The sequence below is a fragment of the Bubalus kerabau genome, chromosome 8 (assembly GCF_029407905.1).
Source record: "Bubalus kerabau isolate K-KA32 ecotype Philippines breed swamp buffalo chromosome 8, PCC_UOA_SB_1v2, whole genome shotgun sequence".
Classification (NCBI taxonomy): Eukaryota; Metazoa; Chordata; class Mammalia; order Artiodactyla; family Bovidae; genus Bubalus; species Bubalus kerabau.
This window is the reverse complement of record NC_073631.1, coordinates 105,470,652-105,487,609: the sequence shown is the minus strand read 5'-3', so window position 1 is coordinate 105,487,609 and position 16,958 is coordinate 105,470,652. Positions and strand designations below refer to the sequence as shown.

The 16,958-nt window shown below is 38.5% G+C and overlaps 1 long non-coding RNA gene across 1 annotated transcript; it reads left to right on the top strand.

Moving 5' to 3' along the window:
- Positions 1-10,704: 10,704 nt before the first annotated feature.
- Positions 10,705-16,227, top strand: LOC129658663 (uncharacterized). Its single transcript, XR_008717496.1, has 3 exons — positions 10,705-11,145; positions 11,533-11,826; positions 16,097-16,227. It is a non-coding gene; the product is annotated as an uncharacterized LOC129658663 (long non-coding RNA).
- Positions 16,228-16,958: the final 731 nt, after the last annotated feature.

Below are 16,958 nucleotides of genomic sequence, written 5' to 3'. Positions count from 1 at the left end.
CAACTTTTGTATTACTGAAGGTGAGGCCCTGAGAGGTCCTGGGGCACCAGGAGCCTGAGTTCTGCTGCACTTTCTCCCCACTTCCTTTTCATTGCCCAGGTTTCCTGGCCTTGAGGTTCTAGGCCTGAGGTGCCATGAACAGAAACTCTGCATATTCTGTTTTCTGCTGGCATCCACGAAACAGTAACAGGCTCCAGTCTCTTTACATATCCTGAAACTACTTACCTATCTGAGAACCTGAGCATTATTGGCATAATCTCCACCTCTCTACACCTTTCCTCCCATGGAAGGAAGCTGAAAGAAGGGATGAGTCAAGTAACATAATAAATTTCTGAGAAGAGATCAAGCCCTAAGCCTTTGGAGTGGTATTACTGACTCTAAGACCCTAGACCAGAGAACTAACCCTGCTGCTGCTACTGCTGCTAAGTCGCTTCAGTCGCGTCCAACTCTGTGCAACCCCATAGACGGCAGCCCACCAGGCTCCCCCATCCCTGGGATTCTCCAGGCAAGAACACTGGAGTGGGTTGCCATTTCCATCTCCAATGCATGAAAGTGAAAAGTGAAAGTGAAGTCACTCAGTCATGTCCGACTATTAGTGTCCTCATGCACTGCAGCCTACCAGGCTCCTCCGTCCATGGAACTAACCCTAGGAAGCATCAGACAGTGAGAACTCCCACAAAGGAAACCACTTGAAAAGAAGACCCGGCATCACCCAACCACTAGTAGCACCCTGTGCAGGATGCCTCAACCAAACAACAAACAAAACAAAAATACAAACCCAATCATTAGTATACAGGATCACCACCTCACTCAACCTTGCCCATCAAAGGAAACAAACAAACAAAAAACTCAGCACAAATCTCACCCTATAAGAAGCTTACACAAACCACTGGATCAACCTTAGGAGGGCAGAAACCAAAAGGAAGAAAGAATTCAACCTTGAAGCCTGGGAAAAGGAGACCTCAAACACAATAAGTTAAAAAAAAAATAATGAAAATGCAGAGAGTTACTGCAAAAATGAAGGAACAAACTAGAAAAACAGAAGTCCAAATAAATGAAGAGGAAATAGGCAAACTGCCTGAAAAAGAATTCAGAGTAATGATAGTAAGAGAATGGAGAAAATGCAAGAATCAATTAGCAAAGACCTAGAAGAATTAAAGAATACACACACAGAGACAAACAACACAATTACTAAAATTAAAAATACTCTAGAAGGAATCAAGAGCAGAATATCTGAAGCAGAAAAATGAATCAGTGAACTGGCAGATAAAATGGTGGAAATAACTTCTGAAGAGCAGAAGTAAAAAGAACTGAGGATAGTCTCAGAGACCTCTGGGACAAAATCAAATGCACCAACATTCAAACTATAGGGGTCCCAGACGAAGATGAGAAAAAAGGTTATGAGGAAATTTTTTAAGAGATTATAGTTGAAAAATTTCCCCAAAGGAAAAGGAAATAGTCAATCAAGTCCAAGAGGTGCAGAGTCCCATACAGGATAAACCCAAGGAGAAACACACCAAGACACATACAAATCAAACTAACAAAGATTAAACACAAAGAAAGAATATTAAAGGCAGCAAGGGAAAAGCAACAAGTAACACACAAGAGAATCCCCATACATTTAACAGCTGATCTTTCAGCAGAAACTCTGCAGGCCAGAAGGGAATGGCAGGATATATTTAAAGTACTGAAAGGGAAAAATCTACAACCAAGATTACTCTACCCAGCAAGGATCTCATTCAAAATTGATGGAGAAATCAACAGCTTTGCAGACAAGCAAAAGTTAAGAGAATTCAGTACCACCAAACTAGCTTTACAACAAATGTTAACAGGACTTATATAGTGGAGAAATATGAGAAGAAAAAGATCTACAAAATCAAGCCCCAAACAATTAAGAAAAAGGCAATAGGAACATTAGTTCAGTCACTCAGTCGTGTTTGACTCTTTGCAACCCCATGGACTGCAGCAAACCAGGCTTCCCTGTCCATCACCAACTCCTGAAGCTTACCCAAACTCATGTCCATTGAGTCGGTGATGCCATCCAACCATCTCATCCTCTGTTGTCCCCTTCTCCTCCCACCTTCAATCTTTCCCAGCATCACGGTCTTTTCCAGTGAGTCAGCTCTTCGCATTAGGTGGCCAAAGTATTGGAGTTTCAGCTTCAGCATCAGTCCTTCCAGTGAATATTCAGGACTGATTTCCTTTAGGATGCATTGGTTGGTTGGAAATAGGAACATATATATTAATAATTACTTTAAATGTAAACAAATTAAATGCTCCAACCAAAGACAAAGACTGAATGAATACAAAAACAAGACCCATATATATGCTGTCTACAAGAAACCCACTTCTGACCTAAAGTCACATATAGATTGAAAGTGAGAGGATGGAAAAATATATTCCATGCAAATGGAAAGCAAAGGAAAGCTGGAGTAGCAATCCTCATATCAGACAATATAGACCTTAAAATAAAAAAATATTATAAGAAATAAGGAAGGACACTATATAATGATCAAGGAATCAATCCAAAGGGAAGCTATAACAATTGTAAATATCTATGCACCCAACATAGGAGTACCTCAACACATAAGACAAACTCTAACAGACATAAAAGGAGAAATTGACAGTAACACAATAATAGTAGGAGACTTTAACACTCCATTCACACCAATGGACATATCATCAAAAGAAAATTAACAAGGAAACACAAGTCTTAAATGATACATTAGATGAAATAGATCTCAATCTTTGGGACATTCCATCCAAATGCAGAAGAATACACCTTCTTCTCAAGTGCACATGGAGCATTCTCCAGGACAGACCACATCTTGGGTCACAAATCAAACCTCAGTAAATTTAAGAAAATTGAAACCATATCAAGCATTTCTTCTGACCATAACTCTATGAGACTAGATATCAATTACAAGAAAAAACTGAAAAACACAAAAACATGGAGATTAAACTATGTTTCTAAATAACCAACAGGTTACTGAAGAAATCAAAAGGGAAATAAAAAAATTTCTAGAAACAAATGACAATGAAAACATGGCAACTCAAAACTTATGGGATGCAGCAAAACCAGTTCTAAGAGGGAAGTTTATAGCAATACAATCCTACCTCAAGAAGCAAGAAAAACATTGAATAGACAACCTTTACACTTAAAACAACTGGAAAAAGAAGAACAGAAACCCCCCAAAAGTAGTAGAAGGAAAGAAATCATAAAGATCTGAGCAGAAATAAATGAAAAATAAATGAAAGAAACAATAGTAAAGATTAATAAAACTAAAAGCTGGTTCTTTGAGAAGATAAACAAAATTGACAAACCCTTAGCCAGACTCATCAATAAAAAAAGAGAGAAGTATCAAATCAACAAAATTAGAAATGAAAAAGGAGAGGTTACAACAGACAATGCAGAAATACAAAGAATTATAAGAGACTATTATGAACAACTATATGGCAATAAAATGGTTAACCTGGAAGAAATGGACAGATTCTCAGGAAATTTCAATCTTCCAAGACTGAACCAGGAAGAAATAGAAATTATGAACAACCCAACTTATAAGAACTGAAATTGAAGCTGTGATCAAAAATTTCCCAAAAAACAAAAGCCCAGGACCAGCTGGCTTCACAGGAGAATTCTACCAAACATTTAGAGAAGAGCCAACTAACGCCTATCCTTCTAAAACTCTTTCAAAAAATTTCAGAGGAAGGAACACTTCCAAACTCTTTCTATGAGGCCACCATAACCTTGATACCAAAACCAGACAAAGACAACACACAAAAAGAAAACTATAGGCCAATATCACTGATGAACATAGATGTAAAAATCCTCAACAAAATTTTAGCAAACAGAATTCAACAACACATTAAAAAGCTCATACATTACGATCAAGTTGGGTTTATTCCAGGGATGTAAGGATTCTTCAATATATGCAAATCAAACAATGTGATACACCATATTAACAAATTGAAAGATAAAAACCATATGATCATCTCAGTAGATGCAGAAATAGCCTTTGACAAAATTCAGCACCTATTTATGATTAAAACTCTTCAATAAATGGGCATAGAAGGAACCTACCTTAATATAGTAAAGGCCATATATGATAAGCCTATAGCAAACATTATTCTCAATACTGAAAAATTGAAAGCATTCCCCCTACAATCAGGAACAAGACAAGGGTGTCCACTTTCACCACATTATTCAGCATAGTTTTGGAAGTCCTAGTTACAGCAATCAGAGAAGAAAAATAAATCAAAGGAATCCAGATCAGAAAAGAAGAAGTAAAGCTCTCACTGTTTACGGATGACATGATACTATTCAAAGAAAACCCTAAAGATACTACCAGAAAATTACTAGAGCTAATTAGTGAATTTAGCAAAGTTGCAGGATACAAAATCAATACCCAGAAATCACTTGCATTTCTAAATACTAACAATGAAAAATCAGAAAGAGAAATTCAGGAATCAATTCCATTCACCATTGCAACAAAAAGAATAAGATATCTAGGAATAAACTTATCTAAGGAGACAAAAGAACTGTACACAGAAAATTATAAGGTACTAATGAAAGAAATCAAAGATGACATAAACAGATGGAGAGATATTTCATGTTTCTGGGTAGGAAGAATCAATATTGTGAAAATGACTATATTACCAAATGCAATCTACAGATTCAATGCGATCCCTACCAAATTACCAATGGCAGTTTTCACAGAACTAGAACAAAAAATTTCACAATTCATATGGAAACACAAAAGGCCCCAAATAGCCAAAGCAGTCTTGAGAAAGAAGAATGGAGCTGGAGGAATCAACCTTCCTGATTTCAGATTATCTACAAAGCTACAGTCATCAAGACAGTATGGTACTGGCACAAAAACAGAAATATAGACCAATGGAACAAGATAGAAAGCCCAGAAATAAACCCATGCACCTATGGGTACCTTATTTTTGACAAAGGAGGCAAGAATATACAATGGGGCAAAGAGAGCCTCTTCAATAAGTGGTGCTGGGAAAACTGGAGAGCTATAAATAAAATAATGAAATTAGATCACTTCCTAACACCATACACAAAGATAAACTCAAAATGGGTTAAAGACCTAAATGTAAGACCAGCACTATTAAACTCTTAGAGGAAATATAGGCAGAACACTCAGTGACATAAATCAAAGCAAGATCCTGTATGACCTACCTCCTATAGTAATGGAAATAACAGCAAAAGTAAACAAGTGGAACATGATTAAACTTAAAAGCTTTTGCACAGCAATGGAAACTATAAGCAATGTGAAAATAAAACCCTTCATTCAGTTCAGTTCAGTCACTCAGTCGTGTCCGACTCTTTGCGACCCCATGAATCGCAGCACGCCAGGCCTCCTTGTCCATCACCAACTCCTGGAGTTCACTCAAACTCACGTCCATCGAGTCTGTGATGCCATCCAGCCATCTCATCCTCTGTCATCCCCTTCTCCTCCCATCCCTTAGAATGGGAGAAAATAATAGCAAATGAAACAACTGACAAAGGATTAATTTCCAAAATATACAAGCAGTTCATACAACTCAATGCCAGAAAAACAAACAACCCAAAAAAGTGGGAAAAAGACTAAACATACATTTCTCCAAAGAATACATACAAATGGCTAGCAAACACATGAAAAGATGCCCAACATTGCTCATTATTAGAGAAATGCAAATCAAAACAAAATGAGATATCACCTCACACCAGTCAGAATGGCAATCTTCAAAAAATCTACAAACAATAAGTGCGGGTGAGGGTGTGGAGAAAAGGGAACACTCTTGCACTGTTGGTGGGAATGTAAATTGATATAGCCACTATGGAAGACAGTATGGAGATTCCTTAAAAAACTAGGAATAAAACCACCGTATGACCCAGCAATCCCCCTCCTAGGCAAATACCCTGAAGAAACCAAAACTGAAAAAGACACATGTATCCCATTGTTCATTGAAGCACTATTTACAATAGCTAGAACATGGAAGAAACCTAGGTGTCCATCAACAAATGAATGGATAAAGAAGTTGTGGTACACATACACAATGGAATATTACTCAGCCATAAAAAGGAATGCATTTGTGTCAGTTCTAATGAGGTGGATGAACCTCGAGCCTATTATACAGAGTGAAGTAAGTCAGAAAGAGAAAGATAAATATCATATATTAAGCATATATATGGAATCTAGAAAAATGCTACTGAAGAATTTATTTGCAGGGCAACAATGGTGAAACAGACATAGAGAATAGACTTGTGGACATGGGAAGAGGGGAGGAGAGGATGAGATGTATGGAGAGAGTAACATGGAAACTTACATTACTATATGTGAAATAGATAGCCAATGGGAATCTGCTGTATGTCTCAGGAAACTCAAACAGGGACTATGTATCAACCTAGAGGGGTGGGATGGCAAGGGAGATGGGAGGGAGGTTCAAAAGGGAGGGGATATATGTATACCTATGGCTGATTCATGTTGAGGTTTGACAGAAAACAACAAAATTCTGTTAATTATCCTTCAATTAAAAAATAAATAAATTTTAAAACTTAAAAAAATCTAAGATCATGGCATATAATCCCATCACTTCATGACAAACAGAAAGGGAAAAAGTGGAAGCAGTGACAGATTTTATCTTGTTGTGCTCCAAAATCATCAAGGATGGCAACTGCGGCCATGAAATTAAGATTCTTGTTCCTTGAAAGGAAAGCTATGACAAATCTAGACCTAAAAAGAAGGGACATCACTTTGCTGACAAAGGTCTGTAGAGTCAAAGCTATGGTTTTTCCAGTAGTCAGGTACAGATGTGAGAGCTGGACCACAAAAAAGGCTGAATGCCAAAAAAAAAAAAAAAAAAAAAAAAAAATTGATGCTTTCAAATTGGGGTGTTGGAGAAGACTCTTGAGAGTCTCTTGGATTGAAAGAAGATAATACCAGTCAATCCTAAGGGAAATCAATCCTGAATATTCATTGGAAGGACTGATGCTGAAGCTGAAGCTCCAATATTTTGGTCACCTGATGCAAAAAGCTGACTCATTGGAAAAGACCCTGATGCTGGAAGAGACTAGGGCAGGAGAAGAAGGGGATGACAGAAGACGAGATGGTTGGATGGCATCACCAAGTCAATGGACATGAGTTTGAGCAAACTCCCAGAGATAGTGAAGGACAAGGGAGCCTGTTGTGCTGCAGTTCATGGGGTCCCAAACAATCAGAGAAGACCAGCAACTGAACAGCAAAAACAACATAACAAAAGCAATGACAAGCAAAGGTTAAAGTCAAAGAAACAGGTCCATCATGGAGTCAGAATTGGCTCTTCTCTGGTACAATCCCTGCTTGAAAAACTAAGATTCTGTAATCTGAGAGGCAAGGCCAAAATAAAAATAAATAAACAAATATTATTTTAATTAAAAAAGTTAAAAAATATATTTATGGTCTACATACTACTTGGGGATGCAGTAAAGGGTTAACTCAGTGTTGATGGGTTACATAATCCTGTACATTCCAGAAAAAGCACTGGCCCTTGAGTAACTTCTGGGAGATGATCTCTGAACTGTTATCTTACCCAATAAGAGTAGTTTTGTACACTTGAAGTTTTGGGTCACGCTCTGTGAGTTTGATCAGATAGTTTTTGCTAACAATGGGAACACCAGTTTTTGCATACCGGAGGCCCTGGGCCAAGCTGTGTCAGTTTGACCTCTAAAGGGCTGGAGACTAAGTAGCTGAAGTCAGTCACATAGGGGCTGCATGTCCTTACAACTAACGCCCAATTAAAATCCTGGCTATCAGGGCTTGAGTGAATTTTGCTGTATTAGCTTTCTTGTAGCTCAGATGGTAACGAATCTGCCTGCAATGCAGGAAACCTGGGTTTGATTTCTGGGTCGGGAAGATCCTCTGGAGAAGCGAATGGCAATCCACTCTAGTATTCTTGCTCGGAGAATCCCATGGACAGAGGAGCCTGGCAGGCTATAGTCTGTTGGGTCGCAAAGAGTCGGACATGACTGAGTGACTATTACTATTATTATTGGCAACATTTTGCAGGTGTTATTTCATAGTTGGCTAGGAGAATTAAGGCTGTTTGTGGGATGCCAGTGTGAGAGGACAGCTGGAATTTTGCGGCTGGTTTCTCCTGGACTTTGCACCTTTCTCTTTTGCTGAGTCTATGCTGTATCCTTTTGCATAATCAACTGTAACTGGGAGTACAAAAACTTTCTGAATCTTGGGAGTGTTTCCAGCAAATCACTGAAACTGAGGGTGGTCTGGGGATACTCAATGCAAAAGGCATGCTATTTCTCCTACTAGATTATAATTCCTTGAGGTTAAGAACCACTTCTCTTCTGTATTCCTTTAATATCTCACATATTTCATGGAGGCCAAAAATCTAGACCTTGCTGTTTACCTATTTTATATATAGTATGATGTATCTGTTAATCCCTAAATCCTAATGAATCCCTCCACCACCACTTTCCCCATTGGGAACCATAAGTTTGTTTTCTATGTCTGTGAGTCTATTCATGTTTTGTAAATAAGTTCATCTGTATCATTTTTTTAGATTTCACATGTAAATGATATCACATGATATTTTTCTTTGACTTTCTTCACTTAGTATGATAATCTCTTGGTCCATCCATGTACTGCAAATGGGATTATTCATTCTTTTTGATACTTGAGTAATATTTCATTGTATATACATCCAGATCTTCTTTATCCAGTCATCTGTCAATGGACACTTAGGTTGCTTCTAAGTCTTGGCTATTGTAAATAATGCTGCTATGAACACTAGGGTGCATGTGTTTTTTGTTTTTTTTTTTCAAATTAGAGTTTGTGTCTTTTCAGGATATATGCCCAGGAGTGGGATTGCTGGATCATATGATAACTCTATTCTTAATTTTCTTAAGAAAACTCCACACTGTTTGCAATTTACATTCCCACCAGCAGTGCAAGAGCATTCTGTTTTTACCACATCCTCTTCAGAATTTATTATTTCTAGACATTTTTATGATGGTCATTCTGACCAGTGTGAAGTGATACCTCATTGTGGTTTTGATTTGCAGTACTCTAATAATTAGCGATGTTGAGTATCTTTTCATGTGCCTGCTGGCCATTTGGATGTCATCTCTGAAGAAATGTCTATTTAGGTCTTCTGCCCATTTTTTGATTGGGCTGTTTGTTGTTTTTTGATATTGAACTGTATGAGCTGTTTGTGTATTTTGGAAATTAATCCCTTGTCAGTTGCACCATTTGCAAATATTTTCTCCCACTAGGTAGGTTGTCTTTTCATTTTGTTTATGGCTTCCTTTGCTGTGCAAAAGCTTTTAAGTTTAATTAGGTCCCATTTGTTTATTTTTGCTTTTATTTCCATTACTTTAGAAGATGGAGCCAAAAAGTATTGCTGCAATGTATGTCAAAGGCTGTTCTGCCTTTGTTTTCCTTTAGGAGTTTTATAGTATCTGGTCTTATGTTTAAGTCTTTAATCCATTTTGCATTTGTTTTTGTATACGAAGTTAGAGAATGTTATAATTTCATTCTTTTACTTGTAACTGTCCAGTTTTTCCAGCACCACTTATTGAGGACATTTTCTTTTCTCCATTGTATATAATTGCTTCCTTTATTGCAGATTAATTGACTGTAAGTGCATAGGTTTATTTCTATGCTATTGATCTTTGTGTCTATTTTTCTGTACTGAGTTTTATTATTAGGTTAAGGATTGCAAAGGGGAAAAAATAGAAAAAAAGCAATTAACAATTTCATAGATCAGGAGTAAGTTAATAAGAGGACCAAGAAAAAGAAAAGACAGTGAGAATAAAGAAGATGATAAGGGGACACATGAAGGAAGATAAACAGAATAAAAAGGCTCAACCCCTCAATTCCTTCAATCCAGGAAGATCCCTGGAGAAGGGAATGGCTACCCACTCCAGTATAATTTTGCCTCGAGACTTCCATGGACAGAGGAGCCTGGTGGGCTACAGTCCACAGGGTTGCAAAGAGTTGGGCATAGCTGAGTGACTAATGCACACATTTGATCTTGGACTTTTTAGTCTCTTGAACTGTGAGAAATAAATTTTTGTTATATAAACCATTCAGTCTAGAGGATTTTGTTAAAGCAACTCAAGCAGACTAAGAAACTCAACAATTACATGTAGACATCTACAGATTTATAAAGCCACTTTTAAGGATTGCCCATGATTCCATTATAAAAAAAAAAAATGGGAAAAGGACTATGTTGACAGACATTTAAACTTGTATTAGTTAAGTTATGGGTTAAGTTGTATTAAAAGTTTTGCGGCACAAACAAGTTATTTTTCTTTCATATAACAAATCCCACAACTCTGCTGCTCAGTCATACAAGACAGCAGATTCTTTCTAGCTTGTTATTCTGCCTTCTCTCAAAATGTTGTTCTTGTCTACATGGCTAGAGCTGACCCAAGCATCATGTTTTCACTTGGGAGAAGAGTGCGCTTAGTCACTCAGTCGTGTCCAATTCTTTGAGACCCCATGGATTGTAGCACCCCAGGCTCCTCTGTCCATGGGATTTTTCAGGCAAAAATACTGGAGTGGGTTGCCATTTCCTTCTCCATAGGAGAAGAGAGGAACTGGCAATTGCCATCAGGTGATACAGAAGTTTGGAGAAGGAAATGGCAACCCACTCCAGTGTTTTTGCCTGGAGAATCCCAGGGACGGTGGAGCCTGGTGGGCTGCTGTCTATGGGGTCGCACAGAGTCGGACACAACTGAAGTGACTTAGCAGCAGCAGCAGCAGATACTTCCACTGATATTATGTTACAGGGCCACATGAAGCTTCAGGGTCGCTGGGAAATGTCTTCTGCAGTGGAGTACTCATCTATCCCCTCAGGGGAGTGGAGATCCTATTAGTAAAATGATAAAAGAAGGTTAGGTGGGGCAGAAATTAGTAATCTGACATACAGTTGTTTGTTGTATTTTATTTATCTCTGTGACCTTAGGTTAAATTTCTAGAAGTGAAATTTTCAGATCAAGAGTTGCACAATTAGTTTCTTTATATATGTACTGTCACACTGCCCTTCAGAAATAATTTATATTACATTCCCACTGACATTATGTGAATACCGAATTTCTGACATCTTTGCCATTTTTCGAGTTAATCTTTCCAGTCTGAATGTCTAAAAAAGGTAAGTCATTATTAATTTTATCTTCGTTTCTTTTATTAGTGCTGAGACAGAACTTATCTTCATATATTTAGGGGTTATTTGCATCTTCTTCATTTCAGATTGCCTGATCATGGTCTTGGCCTCTTTTTTTTCCTATGGCATGCTCATCTTTTTTCCTGTTGTTTTGAAAGGAACCATTGTTTATCACACACCATATGTTGCAAATTTTTTTCCAAAGTGCCGTTTGGGTTTTAATCTTGTGGATTTTTTTCTTTCTAGACAAAATTGTAAACTTCTTATGGTCAACTTTATCATTTTTTTTATGATTTGATTTTGTCATATTCAGAAATGCCTTCCATCTCAAGATTAAACAAGTATTCATTTGTATTACCTTCTTCCATCCTAAAGGAGATCAGTCCTGGGTATTCATTGGAAGGACTGATGTTGAAGCAGAAACTCCAATACTTTGGCCACCTGATGTGAAGAGCTGACTCATCGGAAAAGACCCTGGTGCTGGGAGAGATTGAGAGCAGGAGAAGAAGGGGACGACAGAGGATGAGATGGTTGGATGGCAACACCGACTTGATGGACATAGATTTGGGTGAACTCTGGGAGTTGGTGATGGATAGGGAGGCCTGGTGTGCTGCGGTTCATGGGGTCGCAAAGAGTCGGACATGACTGAGTGACTGAACTGGACTGAAGGTATAATTTTAATAGGTACATATTCATATGGCTAAAAAAATAAATCCTCATAGTACAAAAATTACTTCTGATCTCTTCTGTCATCAACTTCATAACCCTCCTCTTCCTTCACTGTAAACTTATGATAGAATGAGAACAAAAAAGGCAAGTAACATATTAGCTTTTTTTTTTTTTTTAATTCCATTTATTTATTTGTTTCTGGCTGTGCTGAGTCTTCATTGTTGCTCGGGCTTTTCTCTAGTTGTAGCAAGCAGGGGCTACTCTCTAGTGTGAGTGGACTTCTCATTGCGGTGGCTTCTTTTACAGTGTTTCAGAGCACAGGCTCTAGGGCATGTGGGCTTCAGTAGTTGTGACCGTGAGCTCAGAAGTTGTGGCTCCCAGGCTCTGGAGCACAGGCTCAATAGTTGTGCACAGGCTTAGTTGCTCTGAAGCAACTGGGATCTTCCTGGACCAGGCATCAAACCTGTCTCTCCTGCACTGGCAGGCAGATTCTTTATCACTGAGCCACCAGGGAGGCCCTAACATATTAGTATGTTTTAAAAATTGTTTTGACCTCATGGCTCCATTGAAAGGGCATCAGAGACCTTTCAGAGTCAGACTACATTTTTAGAACCACTGTGCCAGCCTGATGTGTGTGTATGCTAAGTTGCTTCAGTTGTGTCTGACTCTTTGCAACACCATGGACTGTAGCCCACCAGGCTTCTCTGTCCATGGTATTCTCCAGGCAAGAATACTGCAGTGGGTAACAGATTAATTCACTAAATAATTATGCACCTTTTTTTAGTGATTTATAATTTTTACAACCTTTCTAAATAACTGTCTTGTAGTATTATTTATTTTTAACTTAAGCAATTATGAAAGTTCGGAATAAAGAGTAATGGCTCCCACGTGTATACTACTTCTCTTCATGGTAACAGTGGTAGCAATTTGTTGTATATACTTCTAGATCCTTTTTCTATAAATGAGTATTCATATATATGTGTGTATTGGGGCTTCAGGTTTCAGGGGGGAGGCCCCTTCCCAAACACACATAAATAGGATTGTGTTGTATAGATTTTTTTCCTGTAACTTGTCCTTTTTACTTTACAGTCTGGAGATCTTTTTATATTGTTACACATAAATGTTCTTCATTAAAAAAAAAACAAACACAATATAGTAACAACTCTGTGACAGGGACATTTTATTAGTTGTGGGGAGGAGAGGAGGGAAAACCAAATTCATTCTTGTTTCCATATGGATGACCAACGTTACCAATCACAATCATTTAGATTAAATGAATAATTTAATCCACTTTCCCTTTTAGTCTCTTTTCAACTTGTTTATTCATTTTTCTTTTATATGACTATAATTTATTGAGCAGATATAGTCACGAAAGTGAAAGTCGCTGAGTCGTGTCTGACTCTTTGTGACCCCATGGCCTATACAGTCCATGGAATTCTCCAGGCCAGAACACTGGAGTGGGTAGCCTTTCCCTTCTCCAAGGGATCTTCTCAACCCAGGGATTGAACCCAGGTCTCCTGCATTGCAGGCAGATTCTTTACCAGCTGAGCCACCAGGGAAGCCCAAGAATACTGGAGTGGGTATCCCTTCTCCAGCAGATCTTCTTGATCAAGGAATTGAACCAGGGTCTTCTGCATTGCAGGAGGATTCATATAGTCATAGTTTCTTTTAATTTAAAAAAATTTAAAATATAGCTAGTGTACAATATTATGGTAGTTTCAGGGGTATTACATAGTGATTTGATATTTGTATATATTCAGAAATGATCACTTCAGCAAGTCTAGCAACCATCTGTCCCTATATGAAGTTATTGTAATGTTACTGATCATATTCCTTATGCCATATATTATATGGCTGCGACCTATTTATTTTATAACTGGAGGGTTGTATCTCTTAATTCCCCTCACCTTTTTTGTCCCCACTCCCACCCACCTTGTTTATACCATTCTATGTATACTATCCCATATATATTTTTTTCACAAGGAAATGAAGTACCTTTATTATCTTCCACAATGTATTTAAGGAGTTTTGCTCTCAAAAGCAATTTGAGTATGAATACAAATACATTTTTTTTTTTTTTTCCACAGGAATTGAACCCGGGTCTCCTGGATTGCAGGCAGATGCTTTACAGTCTGAGCCACCAGGGAAGCTCTCATATATATTCTAGTTAAGACCTATTGGGCTTCTCTAGTAGTTCAGTTGGTAAAGAATCTGCTTGCAATGTAGGAGACCCCAGTTTGATTCCTGGGTTGGGAAGACCCACTGGAGAAGGGATAGGCTATCCACTCCAGTATTCTTGGGCTTCTTGCTGGCTCAACTGGTAAAGAATCCACCTGCCATGCAGGAGACCTGGGTTTGATCCCTGGGTTGAGAAGATCCCCTGGGGAAGAGAACCTACTCCAGGGGGTAGAATACTACCCTTTCCAGTATTCTGGCCTGGAGAATTCCATGGACTGTATAGTTCAGTACAGTTCAGTCGCTCAGTCATGTCTGACTCTTTGCAACCCCATGGACTGCAGCACGCCAGGCCTTCCTGTCCATCACCGACTCCCAGAGTCCACCCAAACCCATGTCCATTGAGTCGGTGATGCCATCCAACCATCTCATCCTGTTTTCCCCTTCTCCTCCTGCCTTCAATCTTTCTCACTATCAAGACCTTTTCTTTCTTTCTTTTTTTTAAGGGCATTTTCTAATGAGTTAGCTCTTGGCATCAGATGGCCAAAGTATTGGAGCTTCAACTTCAGCACAGTCCTTCCAATGAATAATCAGGACTGATCTCTTTTAAGATGGAGTGGTTGGATCTCCCTGCAGTCCAAGGGACTCTCAAGAGTCTTCTCCAACACAACAGTTCAAAAGCATCAATTCGTTGGCACTCAGCTTTCTTTATAGTCCAACTTTCACATCCATACATGACTACTGGAAAAACCATAGCCTTGACTAGACAGACCTTTGTTGGCAAAGTAATGTCTCTGCTTTTCAATATGGGGTCACAAAGAGTCAGACACAACTGACTTTCACTTTTCAAGACCTATTGTGTAAACTTTAAGCAATCAGGAAGCAGTTTTTAAGGATATCAATTCTGATTATTCATTGAAAGGACTGATGCTGAAGTTGAAGCTCCAATATTTTGGCCACCTGATGCCAAGAGCTGACTCATTAGAAAATGCCCTTAAAAAAAATAATAATAAAGAAAGAAAAGGTCCTGATGCTGGGAAACATTGAGGGCAGGAGGAGAAGGGGATGCCAGAGAATGAGATGGTTGGATGGTATCACTGACTCAATGGATATGAGTTTGAGCAAGCTCCAGGAGATGGTGAAGGACAGGGAAGCCTGGTGTGCTGTGGTCTGGGGGGGGGGTCACAAAGAAATGGACATGGCTGAGTGACTGAAGAACAGCAACAATCATATAAAAAAGAAAAAAGGATATCATATCACTATCCATATACATTTTATACATGGATTATCAAGTTGTATAAAAAAATCTAATTGAGACTTTAAAAATTATCTATTTTTGAACAGGAAATGCATAGGCCTGATTCAAAGTGTATTTGTGCATATTGAAAAGCAGTCATAGCAGATAGTATGTGGATGCTAATGGCTAGTAGAAAATTAATTTATGACTGTCATATCCTTAGTCTGTGACATGACCATTATTCTGGCTTTGGTTTTCACCTGTTTCTTTCTCAGTCTTATTTGTATTACAATTAATTGTATATATAATTGTATCTCTTCCCAAAAGAAGTATGGGCTTCCTATGGGCAGCATTTGTGTTGACTTCTCTTTGTAGTCTAGTGCCAAGTATATAGCCCAGATCCTTGTGATGGCATTAAAGAGAGAGAAAAAAGATTGGTTTTCATGCGTAGGAAGGTGAGGTATGTTAAGACTGGGCACAGCAAGAGTAGACATTGAAAACTGAAAACTGAAAACTATTGTCATTTGAAATACATAAACAATCATCTGTCTCCTAGAGGGAGAGACTTCATTTATATCAAGGTCAATCATCCCTGAGTTCCAGGCAAACCTTTCTAATGTTGCTTTACTTGTGCAAATGCAAAGTGTTTGGAATGGAGCTGTGGTCTAGGAGCTAAAATACTCCTTGTAATTTTATAACACTTGTCTTAATGCCAGGCAGAATTGGTATTATGTTTTCTTTAGACTCTTATTTAGAGAAATGTTTGTTTCCTAGATTCCAGTTGTCCCATGTAATCACTTCTGTGTATTCTTGGGCCTTGCCTGTAGTTTTATAATTTATGCTCTTATTTGCCCACAGGAAATCACAGAGACCCCAAAGACTGTTGAAACAATATTCAGACTTGGTCATCCTTTCATGCTAGAGGAGAAACTGTCCAAGGAACTGCTCTGATTTTGATGCTATTTGACATAAGCTAGACTATCTATTTCTATGCCAAAGCCTTTGACTGTGTGGATCACAATAAACTGTGGAAAATTCTGGAAGAGATGGGAATACCAGACCACCTGACCTGTGTTTCTCTTGAGAAACCTATATGCAGGTCAGGAAGCAAGTTAGACCTGGACATGGAGCAACAGACTGGTTCCAAATAGGAAAAGGAGGCCGTCAAGGCTGTATATTGTCACCCTGTTTATTTAACTTATATGCAGAGTACATCATGAGAAATGCTGGGCTGGAAGAAGCACAAGCTGGAATCAAGATTGCCGGGAGAAATATCAATAACCTCAGATATGCAGATGACACCACCCTTATGGCGGAAAGTGAAGAGGAACTCAAAAGCCTCTTGATGAAAGTGAAAGAGGAGAGTGAAAAAGTTGGCTTAAAGCTTAACATTCAGAAAATGAAGATCATGGCATCTGGTCCCATCACTTCATGGGAAATAGATGGGGAAACAGTGGAAACAGTGTCAGCCTTTATTTTTTTGGGCTCCAAAATCACTGCAGATGGTGATTGCAGCCATGAAATTAAAAGACGCTTACTCCTTGGAAGAAAAGTTATGAACAACCTAGATAGCATATTCAAAAGCAGGGACATTACTTTGCCAACAAAAGTCTGTCTAGTCAAGGCTATGGTTTTTCCAGTGGTCATGTATGCATGTGAAAGTTGGACTGTGAAGAAAGCTGAGCACCGAAGAATTGATGCTTTTGAACTGTGGTGTTGC